The sequence below is a fragment of the Oncorhynchus gorbuscha genome, linkage group LG02 (genome assembly GCF_021184085.1).
Source record: "Oncorhynchus gorbuscha isolate QuinsamMale2020 ecotype Even-year linkage group LG02, OgorEven_v1.0, whole genome shotgun sequence".
Classification (NCBI taxonomy): Eukaryota; Metazoa; Chordata; class Actinopteri; order Salmoniformes; family Salmonidae; genus Oncorhynchus; species Oncorhynchus gorbuscha.
This window is the reverse complement of record NC_060174.1, coordinates 13,970,693-13,988,790: the sequence shown is the minus strand read 5'-3', so window position 1 is coordinate 13,988,790 and position 18,098 is coordinate 13,970,693.

Below are 18,098 nucleotides of genomic sequence, written 5' to 3'. Positions count from 1 at the left end.
GCCATATAGGCCTACACCAACATATTTTAATTTCATTTCCTTAGGCCATAAACTTTTAATTGTACGTAGAGGTCATGCATTGGGGAAACCCGCATGTTGCTCAGTCTATATTTTGATATGCAGAAATATGTGTTTCCTTGAGACTCATTATCTTAATTCAAATATACATTTGGTAATTGTTTTGCATGTCGGTCCTTTGTAGCCTACTGTGTGTATATATTTGGTCAATGTGCAGTCTATTTTCAAATGGAACACGGAATATTGACTAAAATCTTCCATGTCATGTTGTAAACACATGTAACATTATAATAGCCTACATATAATCATAGCAATAATAATACTAATAATGGGTTCATTCAAATCTGTGGTAAATAAGAATTTATGATTGTTCATTCAAGAAGTGCCAATGGCTTCAATGACGCTTTCAATTACAATGGTTTGCATGCTGGGTTTGAGGTGTTTAAAGGGCTATTAAGTTACTCATGCTTTAATTTGATTTGCTTTTCGACTTTGTCGAGCCACTTGCAGAGGAGACTGCGGTGGAGAGCTGGCTAATAGATGCTAGGGTGCTGCCTTTAGAAACTCTCCCGGACCCAAGGGATTTAGTTTAGGATTGCAGAGACAAGACGCCATTTCAGCCTCCCAAAAACGGTCTTAAAATGACTGCTACTAAGAGGATTAAAACAATAATGTCCCTCTCTCCTTCAAGGTTTTTAGAAACGATTTATTCTGGAGAAAACCCGTTTAGGCTGGAATTAAGGGTCGCCTTCTAATGTAGTGCTTGCATATTTTGTTGAATTTCTCCAAGAGGAGAGAAAGTGACGGGGGGGGGGTCTTACACTCAATTTGATCTATGGTTATATTCATACGTAGAAGTTTCGACTTTACACGGAAAGAAAACGTGTAGGCACTCGTGACACAGTCACAATCCAGCCAAGAGGTGAATTGTCAATAACAACTATGCCGGAGAAATTATTTTTAAAATACACTCTAGGTGAATATGTTGTTGTATTTTATTTGTAGGTCGTGCAATTCTCACATCTTGATTGACTACATGAGACAATTGGGAAACTTATGATGCAAATAGTGGTAACGATATTAAATTGTTGTGGAATGAATAAACCGTTTTGGCATAGCCTGGTGGATTGAGCAGGTTGGCAGGACGAGTTACTGCGCGCGCTGGAGATCATTACGCGCAACAGATGGACTGTTCAATATCTCTATGAATCATGTTTATTTGTGATACTTTATCATATTAGGTCTATCTACTACAACAATGATCTAGGCAGAGCCAGTCATTTTAATGAGAGGTTTATTCAACATCAGAATGGGTGCACTATTGTAAAGTGACTGTTCCACTGGATGTCATAAGGTGAATGCACCAATTTGTAAGTCGCTCTGGATAAGAGCGTCTGCTAAATGACTTAAATGTAAATGTAAATGTTTTGCTATTCTCTTGTTTTAAATCTTTGATTTATTGTCGAAAACAATTGTTCCCGATTTGAGTCTTGATGGGTCTTGGTGACTTAATAGCCATGATAATCCCTTATTATAATGATGACAATGATTTAGGCCTAATAGTAATTTTCAATATTCAACTAATAAGCCTATTAAGTGATAATTAGACTATCTATAGGGTTAATAGACCTAATGAAAATAACGACAACACGTTTGGCAATGCATCAATAAAGCTGAATTGGGAGTTAATTCGTATGAATGCATTCGTTTCATTGTTTGTTGTTATTTTGGGTAACGTTTTTATTCCTTCAAGCCGACCCCCTTGTCATCACATATATCACGGAGTATTTGGGTCTGCGAGAGAAATCGGATTAATTTGTGAACTGATGGAAATAAGAACGTAAACGGGAGGCAAATCTGGGCAGTGTCTCTTTGTGGGTACACTTTCTAAAGCAATTAAAGCGAGAAGGTATAACCCCCCCAGCTGCTCTTCCTCAAATCAGCTTTCTACAGAACTTAATGCGGGCTAATGTCCAGCGCGTCGAAGGGGTTTAAAGCCAAGGGTCACGACGAAGACTAATTTATATTAGGCCTACAGCGATATTTCTCTCTCAATACAATTCAATTTAAGGGCTTTATTGCTCGAGGGCTCATTGTTTTCTGCATACCCGGCATCTGGTCAGTTCAGACTTTATCATGTTGAAGCCTCGAATGGTCCGTGTCTTTGCTCTTCTTCATCTGCCTGCTTTCAGGATCTAAAACTGTATCCAGTCATATCAGGACTTTGGGCAGCACATGCCTTAACATTTACATTACATTTAAGTCATTTAGCAGACGCTCTTATCCAGAGCGACTTACAATAAACTAACTCGAGCGGTAAAACACTAAATGTGTTTTAACACTAAATGTTTACAGTTTAATCATGTTTATTACGCATAGGCGTTTAATTTTACAGCTCAAAAATAGAGCACATTTTAGACTGATATTTTGCATTAATAGAGTGGAAAATGGAGTCTCTCAAAGCACATTGAGTCATTGAGGTTTTTGCAACCCAAGTGACACCAAGCTCAGAGCCCTGGGTCTGGACACCACCCTCTGCAACTGGATCCTGGACTTCTTGAAGGGCAGACCACAGGCTGTGAAGATTGGAAACAGCACCTCCTCCACACTGACCCTTAACACAGGTACGAGCCATGACTGCATGGCTTTGCGAGACACTAACTCCAAGGAGGTAAGTGAACTGTCATTGTGGTGCCATGACAACAACCTCTCCATCAACGTCAGTAAAGCAAAGAAGTTGATTGTTGATTGTTGACAACACCACCACTCTTGTCAAGAGGGCGCAACAGCGTCTCCACTTCCGATGCACCATCGAGAGCGTCCTGAGTGGTTGCAACTTGTTGAATCACGGCCTGCTATGAGAATTGCTCCCTCCACGACTGCAAGGCCCTCCAGCGGGTGGTGAAGACAGCCCAGTACATCACTGGGACCTTGCTCCCACCTATCCAGGTCATCTACTCGAAACGATGCCAGTTGAAATCCTGCAGCTTCATCAAGGACCCAACACACCCCAGCCGTGAGCTGTTCACTCGCTTCCGTCAAGACCGTATAAGAGCATAAGGTCTGATACCAACAGGCACAGAGCTGAACTGGACTAACTGCACTGACTCTCCACACCTTAGAACACATCCACTTACCTACGCACACACACACACAGACATACACTACCGGTCAAAAGTTTTAGAACACCTACTAATTTAATTTAAAAAATAATACTTTTTTATACTATTTTCTACATTGTAGAATAATAGTGAATACATAAACTATGAAATAACACACATGGAATCATGTAGTAACCAAAAAAGTGTTAAACTAATCAAAATATATTTCATTTGAGATTCTTCAAATAGTCACCCTTTGCCGAGATGACAGCTTTGCACACTCCTGGCATTCTCTCAACCAGCTTCATGAGGTATTCACCTGGAATGCATTTCAATTAACAGCTGTGCTTTCTTAAAGTTAATTTCCGCAAATTCTTTCCTTCTTAATATCACGTTTAAGGTCAGACCCAAATGCAGACTGCCAAAGTAACAATGTTTATTACAATTGGGGCAGGCAAACGACAGGTCAAGGCAGGCAGGGGTCAATAATTCAGAGAGGGTGTAAGGCACCAGAACAGCAGGTGGGCTCAGGGTCAGGCAGAGGTTGGTAATCCCGAGTAGTGGGGCAAACCGCTGGTAGGCTTGACGAAACAAAACGAACTGGCAACAGACAAACGGAGAACACAGGTATAAATACACAGGGGATAATGGGGAAGATGGGTGACACCTGGAGGGGGGTGGAGACAAGCTCAAAGACAGGTGAAACAGATCAGGGCGTGACACTTAATGCGTTTGAGCCAATAAGTTGTGTTGTGACAAGGTAGGAGGGGTATACAGAAGATAGCCCTATTTGGTAAAAGACCAAGTCCATATTATGGCAAGAACAGCTCAAATAAGCAAAGAGAAATGACAGTCCATCATTACTTTAAGGTATGAAGGTCAGTCAATCCGAAAATGTCAAGAACTTTGAAAGTTTCTTCAAGTGCAGTCACAAAAACCTTCAAGAGCTATGATGAAACTGGCTCTCATGAGGAACGCCACAGGAATGGAAGACCCTGCAGAGGATAAGTTCTTTAGAGTTACCATCCTCAGAAATTGCAGCTCAAATAAATGCTTCACAGAGTTCAAGTAACAGACACGTCTCAACATCAACTGTTCAGAGCAGACTGTGTGAAAAGGACCTTAATTGCTGGGTCCCAACTGCCGTGTCTTTGTGAGACGCGATGTGGGTGAATGGATTATCCCCACATGTGTATTTCATACTGTAAAGCATGGAGGAGGATGTGTTATGGTGTGGAGGGGAATTGCTGGTGACACTGTCAGTGATTTATTTAGAATTCTAGGCACACTTAACCAGCATGGCTACCACAGCATTTTGCAGCGATACGCTAGCCCATCTGGTTTGTGCTGAGTAGAACCAATTTGTAAGTCGCTCTGGATAAGAGCGTCTGCTAAATGACTTAAATGTAAATGTAAATGTAAACTACCATTTGTTTTTCAACAGGACAATGACCAAACACACCTCCAGGCTGTGTAAGAGCTATTTGACCAAGGAGGAGAGTGACGGAGTGCTGCATCAGATTACCTGGCCTCCACAATCATCCGACCTCAACCCAATTAACATTTACATTTACATTTAAGTCATTTAGCAGACGCTCTTATCCAGAGCGACTTACAAATTGGATTAAGATGGTTTGGGATGAGTTGGACCGCAGAGTGAAGGAAAAACAACCAAGAAGTAATAAGCATATGTGGGAACTCCTTCGAGACCGTTGGAAAAGCATTCCAGGTGAAGCTGGTTGAGAGAATGCCAAGAGTTTGCAAAGCTGTCATCAAGGCAAAGGGTGGCTACTTTGAAGAATATAAAATATATTTTCATTTAACACTTTTTATGTTACTACATGATTCCATATGTGTTATTTCATAGTTTTGATGTCTTTATTTTGACTATTTTCTACATTGTAAAATAATAGTAAAGAAAAACCTTTGAGTAGTTGTGTTGTCCAAACCTTTGACTGATGCATACATGCTACACACACATCACAACTACTGCTACCAGACTCTTATTATTATGAAATACTGCGCATTTGAAACACCTGTAAATACTGTTCTATAAATTGTACCTTCCTGTATTAAAGTTATGCTGAAATGTGTCACGCTCTGGCTATAGAGGCTTTTATTCTCTATTTTGGTTAGGCCAGGATGTGACTAAGGTGGGCATTCTATGTTCAGTTTTTATGTTTTGTATTTCTTTGTTGTTTGGCCGTGTGGTTCTCAATCAGAGGCAGCTCTTTTATCGTTGTCTCTGATTGAGAACCATACTTAGGTAGCTTTTTCCCACATGAGTTTTGTGGGTAGTTGTTTTCTGTCTGCACCAGACAGAACTGTTCTTGTTTCATTTATTCTTGTTGTTTTTGTTAATCAGTGTTCAGTTTAATTAATAAAGATGAACACGTACCACTCCTTCCAACAGCCGTTACAAAATGTTTATTATATTCTACTGATCCATTTACTTTATGTTCGTATTTGTAACTTTTTCTATTTCTTACTCTTGTTGCATTGTCGAGAAGGAACCTGCAAGTAAGCATTTAATTGAAAACTTGAAACACACATGATTCTGCATGTTTCATCCATGAAGTGCACATTTTAAAATGGGAGTCTAAAGGTAAGTGTTTTCATAGATTTCGTGTGGCTTGCAATCATTCACAGTCCTTGGTTTCTGGTAACATTTGACTCCTCATTAACAAATCACATTGTTCTCTTGTTTTAAAATCAAGTTTATTTGTCACGTGCACCAAATACAACAGGTGTTCGGTGCACAGTGACCTTACAGTGAAATGCTAACTTACAGGCTCTAACCAATAGTACAAAAAATGTGTTAGGTGAACAATAGGTAGGTACAGAAATAAAACAGTAAAAAGACATGCTATATACAGTAGCGAGGCTATAAAATGAGCGAGGCTCTATACAGACACCGGTTAGTCAGGCTTATTGTGGTAGTATGTACATGTAGGTATGGTTAAAGTGACACCGGTTAGTCAGGCTTATTGTGGTAGTATGTACATGTAGGTATGGTTAAAGTGACACCGGTTAGTCAGGCTTATTGTGGTAGTATGTACATGTAGGTATGGTTAAAGTGACACCGGTTAGTCAGGCTTATTGTGGTAGTATGTACATGTAGGTATGGTTAAAGTGACACCGGTTAGTCAGGCTTATTGTGGTAGTATGTACATGTAGGTATGGTTAAAGTGACACCGGTTAGTCAGGCTTATTGTGGTAGTATGTACATGTAGGTATGGTTAAAGTGACACCGGTTAGTCAGGCTTATTGTGGTAGTATGTACATGTAGGTATGGTTAAAGTGACACCGGTTAGTCAGGCTTATTGTGGTAGTATGTACATGTAGGTATGGTTAAAGTGACACCGGTTAGTCAGGCTTATTGTGGTAGTATGTACATGTAGGTATGGTTAAAGTGACACCAGGGTTAGTCAGGCTTATTGTGGTAGTATGTACATGTAGGTATGGTTAAAGTGACACCGGTTAGTCAGGCTTATTGTGGTAGTATGTACATGTAGGTATGGTTAAAGTGACACCGGTTAGTCAGGCTTATTGTGGTAGTATGTACATGTAGGTATGGTTAAAGTGACACCGGTTAGTCAGGCTTATTGTGGTAGTATGTACATGTAGGTATGGTTAAAGTGACACCGGTTAGTCAGGCTTATTGTGGTAGTATGTACATAGGTACACCGGTTAGTCAGGCTTATGTATGTACATGTAGGTATGGTTAAAGTGACACCGGTTAGTCAGGCTTATTGTGGTAGTATGTACATGTAGGTATGGTTAAAGTGACACAGGCGGTTAGTCAGGCTTATTGTGGTAGTATGTACATGTAGGTATGGTTAAAGTGACACCGGTTAGTCAGGCTTATTGTGGTAGTATGTACATGTAGGTATGGTTAGGTAGGCTTATTGTGGTAGTATGTACATGTAGGTATGGTTAAAGTGACACCGGTTAGTCAGGCTTATTGTGGTAGTATGTACATGTAGGTATGGTTAAAGTGACACCGGTTAGTCAGGCTTATTGTGGTAGTATGTACATGTAGGTATGGTTAAAGTGACACCGGTTAGTCAGGCTTATTGTGGTAGTATGTACATGTAGGTATGGTTAAAGTGACACCGGTTAGTCAGGCTTATTGTGGTAGTATGTACATGTAGGTATGGTTAAAGTGACACCGGTTAGTCAGGCTTATTGTGGTAGTATGTACATGTAGGTATGGTTAAAGTGACACCGGTTAGTCAGGCTTATTGTGGTAGTATGTACATGTAGGTATGGTTAAAGTGACACCGGTTAGTCAGGCTTATTGTGGTAGTATGTACATGTAGGTATGGTTAAAGTGACACGGTTAGTCGGTTAGTCAGGCTTATTGTGGTAGTATGTACATGTAGGTATGGTTAAAGTGACACCGGTTAGTCAGGCTTATTGTGGTAGTATGTACATGTAGGTATGGTTAAAGTGACACCGGTTAGTCAGGCTTATTGTGGTAGTATGTACATGTAGGTATGGTTAAAGTGACACCGGTTAGTCAGGCTTATTGTGGTAGTATGTACATGTAGGTATGGTTAAAGTGACACCGGTTAGTCAGGCTTATTGTGGTAGTATGTACATGTAGGTATGGTTAAAGTGACACCGGTTAGTCAGGCTTATTGTGGTAGTATGTACATGTAGGTATGGTTAAAGTGACACCGGTTAGTCAGGCTTATTGTGGTAGTATGTACATGTAGGTATGGTTAAAGTGACACCGGTTAGTCAGGCTTATTGTGGTAGTATGTACATGTAGGTATGGTTAAAGTGACACCGGTTAGTCAGGCTTATTGTGGTAGTATGTACATGTAGGTATGGTTAAAGTGACACCGGTTAGTCAGGCTTATTGTGGTAGTATGTACATGTAGGTATGGTTAAAGTGACACCGGTTAGTCAGGCTTATTGTGGTAGTATGTACATGTAGGTATGGTTAAAGTGACACCGGTTAGTCAGGCTTATTGTGGTAGTATGTACATGTAGGTATGGTTAAAGTGACACCGGTTAGTCAGGCTTATTGTGGTAGTATGTACATGTAGGTATGGTTAAAGTGACACCGGTTAGTCAGGCTTATTGTGGTAGTATGTACATGTAGGTATGGTTAAAGTGACACCGGTTAGTCAGGCTTATTGTGGTAGTATGTACATGTAGGTATGGTTAAAGTGACTATGCATATAAGAAGCAGAGTAGCAGCGTTAAAAAGAGGGTTTGTGGGGAGGGTTTGGGGGGGGCACACAATGCAAATAGTCTGGGTAGCCATTTGATTACCTGTTCAGGAGTCTTATGGCCTGGGGAGTAAACTGTCGAGGAGCCTTTTTGTCCTAGACTTGGCACTCTGGTACCGCTTGCCGTGCGGTAGTGGAGAGAACAGTCTATGGCTGGGGTCTTTGACAATTTTTAAGGCATTCCTCTGACACCGCCTGGTGTAGAGGTCCTGGATGGCAGGCAGCATAGCCCCAGTGATCAAATCAAAATCAAATCAAATGTATTTATAAAGCCCTTCTTGCATCAGCTGATATATCAAAGTGCTGTACAGAAACCCAGCCTAAAACCCCAAACAGCAAGCAATGCAGGTGTAGAAGTGATGTACTGGGCCGTACGCACTACCCTCTGTAGTGCCTTGCGGTCGGAGGCCGAGCAATTGCCCTACCAGGCAGTGATGCAACCATTCAGGATGCTCTCGATGTTGCAGCTGTAGAACCTTTTGAGGATCTCAGGACCCATGCCAAATCTTTTTAGTTTCCTGAGGGGGGATAGGCTTTGTCGTGCCTTCTTCACGACTGTCTTGGTGTGTTTGGACCACTCTAGTTTGTTGTTGATGTGGACACCGAGGAACTTGAAGCTCTCAACCTGCTCCACTACAGCCCCATCGATGAGAATGGGGGTGTGCTCGGTCCTCCTTTTCCTGTAGTCCACAATCATCTCCTTAGTCTAGCAGATGTGTCGCTACCTACCCTCACTACCTGGGAGCGGCCCGTAAGGAAGTCCAGGATCCAGTTGCAGAGGGAGGTGTTTAGTCCCAGGATCCTTAGCTTAGTGATGAGCTTTGAGGGTACTATGGTGTTGAACGCTGAGCTGTAGTTGATGAATAGCATTGTCACATAAGTGTTCCTTTTGTCCAGGTGGGAAAGAGCAGTGTGGAGTGCAATAGAGATTGCATCATCTGTGGAGCTGTTTGGGCGGTATGCAAAGTAGGGTGGGTCTAGGGTTTCTGGGATAATTTCGTTGTGAGTCATTACCAACCTTTCAAAGCACTTCATGGCTGCGGATTTGAGTGCTACGGGTCTGTAGTCATTTAGGCAGGTTGCCTTTGTGTTCTTGAGCACAGGGACTATGGCGGTCTGCTTGAAACATGTTGGTATTACAGACTCAATCACAGACATGTTGAAAATGTCAGTAAAGACACCTGCCAGTTGGTCAGCATATGCCCGGAGCACACGTCCTGGTAATCCATCTGGCCCTGCAGCCTTGTGAATGTTGACCTGTTTAATGATCTTACTCAAGTCGGATATGGAGAGAGTGATCACACAGTCGTCCGGAACAGCTGATGCTCTCATGCATTCCTCAGTGTTGCTTGCCTCGACGCGAGCATAGAAGTGATTTATCCTGTCTGGTAGGCTCGTATCACTGGGCAGCTCGCAGCTGTGCTTCCCTTTGTAGTCTGTAATAGTTTGCAAGCCCTGCCACATAGGACGAGCGTTGGAGCCGGTGTAGTAAGATTCAATCTTAGCCCTGTATTGACACTTTGTGTGATTTTTCTGTGTTATATTTCCACATTATGAGGTTGGAATAATAATGTGAAAATTATGATGTATTCCTTTAGGTGTAAGAACTGTTTGAAAAGACTGCCTGAAATGTTTTGGCCCGCCTCGTGACCAGAGGAGACTGGTGTGGGAGTTTTGGCCTGCCACGTGACCAGAGGAGACTGGTGGGAGGGAGTTTTGGCCCGCCTCGTGACCAGAGGAGACTTGTGGGAGGGAGTTTTGGCCCGCCTTGTGACCAGAGGAGACTGGTGGGAGGGAGTTTTGGCCCGCCTCGTGACCAGAGGAGACTGGTGGGAGGGAGTTTTGGCCCGCCTCGTGACCAGAGGAGACTGGTGGGAGGGAGTTTTGGCCCGCCTCGTGACCAGAGGAGACTGGTGGGAGGGAGTTTTGGCCCGCCTCGTGACCAGAGGAGACTGGTGGGAGGGAGTTTTGGCCCGCCTCGTGACCAGAGGAGACTGGTGGGAGGGAGTTTTGGCCTGCCTCGTGACCAGAGGAGACTGGTGGGAGGATCTATAGGAGGACAGACTTTTTGTAGGCTGAAATGGAATAAATGAAACGGTATCAAACACATCAAACGTATGGAAACCACGTTTGACTCCGTTCCATTCATTTGATTCCAGCCATCACAATGAGCCTGTCCTCCTATAGTTCCACTGCTGGTGACATCAACAGGTGGTAAATTAGTTGATAGACCAATAAGAAAGAGTTTAAACTATCTCTACCAATAGCCTCAGCTGAGTCCCCAACAACCGGATGTTCCCGTTTTCAGGGGAAATGTAAAGAGAGCCTGTGACATGACTTCCGCTCTTGGATGTTAACAAGGTGACACTCCGTCTTGGATTGGTCAAACAGGGCAGAAGAGAACCTCCGGCAAAAGTTATTTAGATTTTCGTGATGACCGGTATGTAGGGTATATACACTGCTCAAAAAATTAAAGGGAACACTTCAACAACACAATGTAACTCCAAGTCAATCACACTTCTGTGAAATCAAACGGTCCACTTAGGAAGCAACACTGATTGACAATAAATTTCACATGCTGTTGTGCAAATGGAATAGACAACAGGTGGAAATTATAGGCAATTAGCAAGACACCCCCAATAAAGGAGTGGTTCTGCAGGTGGTGACCACAGACCACTTCTCAGTTCCTATGCTTCCTGGCTGATGTCTTGGTCACTTTTGAATGCTGGCGGTGCTTTCACTCTAGTGGTAGCATGAGACGGAGTCTACAACCCACACAAGTGGCTCAGGTAGTGCAGCTCATCCAGGATGGCACATCAATGCGAGCTGTGGCAAGAAGGTTTGCTGTGTCTGTCAGCGTAGTGTCCAGAGCATGGAGGCGCTACCAGGAGACAGGCCAGTACATCAGGAGACGTGGAAGAGGCCGTAGGAGGGCAACAACCCAGCAGCAGGACCAATACCTCCACCTTTGTGCAAGGAGGAGCAGGAGGAGCACTGCCAGAGCCCTGCAAAATGACCTCCAGCAGACCACAAATGTGCATGTGTCTGCTCAAACAGTCAGAAAAAGACTCCATGAGGGTGGTATGAGGGCCCAACGTCCACAGGTGGGGGTTGTGCTTACAGTGCAACACCATGCAGGACGTTTGGCATTTGCCAGAGAACATCAAGATTGGCAAATTCGCCACTGGCGCCCTGTGCTCTTCACAGATGAAAGCAGGTTCACACTGAGTACATGTGACAGACGTGACAGTCTGGAGACGCCATGGAGAACATTCTGCTGCCTGCAACATCCTCCAGCATGACCCGTTTGGAGGTGGGTCAGTCATGGTGTGGGGTGGCATTTCTTTGGGGGGGGGGGCGCACAGCCCTCCATGTGCTCGCCAGAGGTAGCCTGACTGCCATTAGGTACCAAGATGAGATCCTCAGACCCCTTGTGAGACCATATGCTGATGCGGTTGGCCCTGGGATCCTCCTAATGCAAGACGATGCTAGACCTCATGTGGCTGGAGAGTGTCAGCAGTTCCTGCAAGAGGAAGGCATTGATGCTATGGACTTGCCCGCCCGTTCCGCAGACCTGAATCCAATTGAGCACATCTGGGACATCATGTCTCGCTCCATCCACCAACGCCACGTTGCACCACAGACTGTCCAGTAGTTGATGCTTTAGTCCAGGTCTGGGAGTAGATCCCTCAGGAGACCATCTGCCACCTCATCAGGAGCATGCCCAGGCGTTGTAGGGAGGCCATACAGGCACGTGGAGGCCACACACACTACTGAGCCTCATTTTGACTTGTTTTAAGGACATTACATCAAAGTTGGATCAGCCTGTAGTGTGGTTTTCCACTTTAATTTTGAGTGTGACTCCAAATCCAGACCTCCATGGGTTTATAAATTTGATTTCCATTGATAATTTTTGTGTGATTTTGTTATCAGCACATGCGACTATGTAAAGAAAAAAGTATTTAATAAGAATATTTCATTCATTCAGATCTAGGATGTGTTATTTTAGTGTTCCCTTTATTTTTTTGAGCAGTGTAGTTTATTTTACGCCTGCTACTTTAGGTTACACTGCCAATAATCTTTTCCCCTCCCATTTACATTTACATTTAAGTCCCTCAAACCATTCCCAGACAGTCCTAGCAAAATTCTGACTTGAGAAATTGCTTTTTGCCAAGAAGCTTTTTTTGTTTTTTTTTGACGATTTTAAATGAAAACAATCACAGTAAATGTACTTAATTGTTACCCATAAATGATTTAATATTGAGATACAATGGCTGCATTTGACCTTTAAGAGACACAAGTGACACTGCATGCTTGCATACAAAAGATGTCAAACCGTAGAAAATCTGGGCACGTGTTTATCAAGCAGAGCTGATCTAGGATCAGGTCATCCCTGTCTATAATAATCATATTCATCATGATCTAAAATATAACCGATCCTAGATCAGCACTCGGGAGGCACTTTATAAATATGGGCCTTTCATGCCAAATAGTGTCTGCCTACCAAATACTGTCCCTCCCTGCATCACAATGGGATTCGGTTAGCTCCTAGCGTCCGTTGCCCTGTTGATTATTTTAAATATGAAAGATATAAGGCATCATTTTGCCATAGGATTCCTGGGCAGTACAACTCTTAGGGTAACCACAGAACTCATCTCAACAGGTGCGTAGGTTGAGAATCATTGGTGTTAATACTCATAATAACTGACATAAATAGGGCCCTGGTGCCCCTATTAGCTCTGTAATGTATAGTGTAACCAGCAAGGTTGATTTTAAGTCATATTGGGTACTAGTAATGGGTATTGGATATTCTGTGTCAGTAGCACCCTTGAAGGGTTTGACTCCAATGGATCCTGTAGATTCTAGATCTGCCTGAAGGGCTGAAACACTTCTGTTTTTTGTTTCTACCTGGTAGTTAATTGCACCCACCTGATGTTCCAGGTTTGAATGAATCCCTGATAAGAAGGAGAGTATAAAAAAACAGAAGTTTTTCAGCCCTCCAGGACTGGAATGGCGAAGCACTGATCAACACACCACCATACATGCTCCACAGCCACTCTGGCGAACGGTTCCTCTGGCCAACTTGACATATCGAAGTTGGCAGGTTTGTTTCCACCCTTTCTCCCAAAGCCAGTGTTTGGTTGTCCACCCTCGGGCTGCAGCCTAGCACAAGGGTTTCTATTGTGGCAGCCTAATCCAGGGGAGACACAGCTTTAGCAACATGGAGGGATAAAAGCCTATCAAACCACTACTTTATGGGGGCAAATCTTCCCTAATCCTTCGCTTTATCTAAACAAAAGGAGAGAAACAAGAGGATAGAAAGAAATGGTGCAGACACAGGGCAAGACCTGGAGCTATAAGATGCAAATAAGTAGTTTCACTGGAGAAGCTAACCATTTCTGACAGGCTTTCACCTCCACACTGACAAAAAAACGGACACCAGGATCCCAAAGCTACCATAGAGGATTTTGTTCAAGCATAAGATTTAGTACCCCAGATAAAGTCGGGTAAATATCGAAAAGGTATTCTGGAAAACATTATTTAGGCTACACTGAAAAGGCTATTAAATAAGTGATGAGATCTCGCACATTTGTGAGAAAGCGACATCTAGGCATATGTTAAAGATGGCCGATGCTGTGTGATCTAGAGACCCTTTTCATTGCTCTTTTCTCAGTTCGAGACCAAGCACTACGGGAACCTTTCTGTCCCAGTACACACACTGTTTAGTAAATCTGCTTCATCACTCTGAATCCCCAAAACACTCTGACCTGTGTCTAAACCCTCCCACAAATCCACGTTTATATTTGGATCAGTTCATTCTATAATCAGAGTGAAATCAGTGGAGTGTACCTAGGATGTGGAGATGTTCCAGAGAATGTTAAAAACATTAAGACATCTAGCAGAGTTCTGTATCATGTTGCAAAGACTGGAATGACATTCCTCGGCTATTATACACCCCTAATTCCATTGATTTAACAGACCCCCTTGTAAACAAGATGTGCCCCCATCACACAATATGTGTGTGTTGAGATCAAATCCCCTGACCCTGTTCCATGTCGGCTGCCAATTCCAATTTTCATCTTTGGTCCGCGGTGACACGCCCCCGTATAGAATCTGCAAATTACTCTGGGAGTGAGATAGGGAGTTAGGCCTCCATTTTCTGCCGTGGCCCAAACACTCTACAGGAGAACCATTTAGACCCTACTCTGCCAAACACGAGGAAGAGATGGAAAACAAGGTGGCTTCTCTGCCAAACAAGAGGTAGAGAAGGAGAACAAGGCCGCTTCTATTTGATCCCTGCCCCAGCCAACAGGCTTTCAAACTACCTCTCCATTTTGGATCCATTGGACAAGGAGATGGTCGATGGTCGCTGACTGAAACTCCATTGGACTTAACATCTGACAGAAAGAATAGCCAGACAAGGCAGCAAACATTTTATCCCATAAAAACCCTTCAGAACACATAACAAAAAATTGGCTGACACTTGATTAGATTTACTTCAACTATGTGAGGACTTCACTTCCCAGAGTGCCCTCTGCTGGCCAGAATCAGAGCCTCTACTAGTGTGGGGTAATTATGGGATAATGTGCTGGAGATTCTCTTCATAGACCTGGTGAACAGTAATTCATTACAGGGGCTTAGAACCAGAGAGGGGGAGCAAAGGGAGGGAAGAGACACAGACACAGCATGACAAATTGCCAATGGATTTATCTGGGGTAATTAAACTATCAACCAGGGGAGAGTGACTGCACTGGGACTAGCTGTACCCAAGAGTCAGTCACCACAGAAAAGAGGGGAGGGGGAAGAGGGGAAAGGGATAGGCAGACCACCAACAGATTATGGAATGTCAGGCTAGAAATAAGAGTGTGTGTCATTTGGGCTCTGTGTTTATCATAATTAGTGTACACCTCTTTGAAAGGAAAGTTCACCCAACATTCAACATATTGGTTTCCTTACCTGTATTACTTTGTCCTTGGACTGCTTACGGTAAGGAAACCAATACTAGAACTTATCCAAACCCAAAAGCGTGGATAGATAGGCACAACCATGGCACGGCGCAAAAGGAATACAACAGGATGTAATGTGATGCCTAAGACACATTTTTACTTGTAGTCATTAATGGCCATTAGAAACTATGTTCCTTTTTCCTTCTGGTTTTGTCGGCATACAACAGGACATAATGAGGACCGACATGAAATATGGATTACATGTAATGGACATCAAAAAAGGACTGGTCTTGCGAGTTGTTTTTTCTTCATTTTTTCAAATTTCTTTTGAACAATTGAATCCAATGAACTGAGCAGGCTGGGCTGACATGCTTACAGCCTTGCTAGGACTTTCTAAATATGAGCATGCATTTATAAGATTGTGCTGTTATTTATTTCTATTAATATGATTTATTATTGTTACATTTTATTTTTTTATGACTGTTTACCATGTTATTTGGTTAGTTCTCTAAAGCATCCTCATAGATCCTCATAGATCCTCACATCCTCAAAAAGTTAAGGGTGAGTTTACACCTCCAACTCCCACATAGTCTCACCAAAGCCATCCGGACATGATCCTTTCTGTGAGCATGTCAGCGTCATAACGCTGAGAACATTTACGTGGGAAAGTTGATTTTCTCCTACTCTTTTATCGGATTTGGGAGCACTTGGAAAGTATTTTCTAAATTGAAGGAATGGGACAAAACTGGTGTGATAATAATATTATAATAATAATATAATAATATAATACCACCTACCCAACTACCTCTCAGCCCTCAAAATCTGGCTATTGTTGCTAAATCTGATCAAAAGTGCTTTACAGCATCAGTGAGTCATCTTGTCCAAGACATTTAGAGAATTGAACCTCATCTCAGCTCCATCAGCTCCATCATTCATTGAATCAGATGGCTCATTCATCACAAAACCGACTGATATTACCAACTACTTTAATGATTTTTTAATTGGCAAGATGAGCAAATTTAGGCATGACATGCCTGCAACAAACGCTGACACTACACATCCAAGTATATCTTACCAAATTATGAAAGACAAGCGTTGTAATTTTGAATTCCGTGAAGTGAGTGTGGAAGAGGTAAAAAAAGTAGTGTTGTCTATCAACAATGACAAGCCACGGGGGTCTGACATCTTGGATGGAAAATTACTGAGGATAATAGCTGATGATATTGCCACACCTTCAATTTAAGCCTACTAGAAAGTGCATACCCTCAGGCCTGGAGGGAAGCAAAAGTCCTTCCGCTACCTAATAATAGTAAAGTCCCCTTTACTGACTCAAATAGCTGTCTAATCAACCTGTTACCAACCCTTAGTAAGGTTTTGGAAAACATTGTGTTTGACCAGATACAATGTTATTTTACAGACTTTCAACACGCTTCTGGGGAAGGACATTCAACAAGCACAGCACTTACACAAATTACTAACGATTGGATGAGAGAAATTGATGATAAAAAAATTGTGTGGGCTGTCTTGTTACTCTTCAGTCCGGCTTTTGATTGATTATTGATCATCGTCTGCTGCTGGAAAAACGTATGTGTTATAGGCTTTACACCCCCTGCTATATTGTGGCTTCAGTCAAAGCCATGCCGTTAGTAAAGATTGACAGAAGTAAGTAATTTTGCCTACTGTTCTGAGTTAGTGGTGCACATGTAGCCTATATCCTGTTTTAAAGAAATGAAATCATCGAATATTGTAAGAGCTTTCACTGTCTGCTTTTATATGCCACCATTATTTATCCCACGGTTCTGACTTGGTGTACAGGGAGAACACTGTAAGAACGGCTCATGTTCTGAATTCTGTTGCTGTACATTTCAAAAGTGCTAAGGAAATAGTTATATTGAGTACATCCATCAGCTTTCTCATTAAAGTCTTCATCGAAATTACGGATTGCCTCTTATCCTCTTCTCGTCCACTTATGCCATAGCTTGTACATCTCAACTGTCATTAGAAACCACATTTGTTTAAGCAAGTCAGCCATATCAGCTATGTTTTTTTAAAGGCAGTAAATGAGGCTGAATTAACTGTTTCGCTGGCAGACGAGGCTTCGCTGACTTGACAGTGGTAAGATGTTGGGACTGCTGCTGGGACAGCTTTATGTAGGCCCAGTTTGTGGGCACAGTTAGTCACCATTTTAGTGCAATTAATGTATTGTTTAGTGTTGTGTTGTGTAGTGTAGTGGTTTTGCTGGCATGCATCCCACTTGTTTTTTCCCACTACAATGTACATGCTAAAATCGCCACTGCCTACAATCAGCCACAGAACATAACTATTTGAAGCTGTCCAAACCCCTATAAGCTTCACTGTACAGTGTATTATGGAAGGAACATAAGGGATATATTATTAGTAAAACATTTTTTTGGGGGGGGGTTGTTGTAATTGTTACCCCTTTTTTCTCTCTAATTTCGTGATTACTATCTTGTCTCATCGCTGCAACTCCCCAATGGGCTCAGGAGAGGCAATGGCGAGTCCCCCGAAACATAACCTGCCAAAGTCACGCTTCTTAACACCCACTTGCTGAACCCGGAAGCCAGCTGCAACAATGTGTCGGAGGAAACACCGTTCAACTGACGACTGAAGTCAGCCTGCAGACACCTGGCCCACCACAAGGAGTTGCTTGATGAGCCAAGTAAATTCCCTCCGGCCAAAACTTCCCTAACCCGGACGACCCTGGGCCAATTATGCGCCGCCATATGGGACTCCTGGTCATGGCCAGTTCTAAATCCCAGGCTGTAGTG